This window comes from Schistocerca serialis, chromosome 4, assembly GCF_023864345.2.
Source record: "Schistocerca serialis cubense isolate TAMUIC-IGC-003099 chromosome 4, iqSchSeri2.2, whole genome shotgun sequence".
NCBI lineage: Eukaryota > Metazoa > Arthropoda > Insecta > Orthoptera > Acrididae > Schistocerca > Schistocerca serialis.
In genome coordinates, this window is record NC_064641.1 from 127,994,183 (window position 1) to 127,995,110 (window position 928).

Genomic DNA, 928 nt, shown 5'->3' on the forward strand with positions numbered 1-928 from the left:
TTATTGTTCTTTGATGCAAAGGAAGTGTCCTATCAACCAATTATTTCTTTTAATCAAATTCTGTTATGTCTAAAGAAAGGATTTTAAGATGCAGCCTCTTTCTAAAAATATAGTTATTTTCATACAGACGAGTCAATATATGCATTTGGGGACATGAAATGAAGCAAGATAAGCACAGTTTTATGTGAATGCATGGTGCCTGTTCTTTCAGACATGCCATAAGAACAGATGTGATACAGTTGTGATACATATTATGTAAATTGAAGGTGGAGGGGGGTGAAAGGAATAGAGAGGGAAGGAACTATGATGTTAGCTGCATCGAGACTTTATACAGAATCAACAGCAACAAGTGAAAACGTGTGCCAGACTGGGATTCAAACCCGCGATCTGCTTACTTGGCAGTCGTGTTAACCATTGCGCCATCCAGACAAAGTATTTATCACAATTGTGCGGACTATCTTGGCACGCCATTCAGCCAATGCTCATCCCCATCTAGTGTGACCCATCCACAGTCCCCTCCATGTCCTTCATGCTCGCTACTCTGATATTCCCACAGGAGGCCGAATGTGTATCTACACTGAGGGTGGTGGATTCATTGCCCATCGAGGCGAATCAGTTGTATGAATGCATAGTGTCTTTTCTTTCGGCCGTGTCCAGTCAGGAATTCCTGTGAACGAGGTAAACAATCCTGCACTCAAATCATTTCTTGAGAAGTACATGCAAAGGCCAATCCTCGATGAGACCACTCTGAGACAAACTTGCATACAGACAATTTAAGATAACTTTTTAGAGAAACTAAAAGAAGTGGTTGGAAACATTAAGTAGGATTTGTTTTATATGGAACTACTGATGGACTGCAAAGATATATTTTAAATGTGCTGGTTTTTCCATTATCTGATGAATGGGTGAAATCTATATTTCTTTTAAA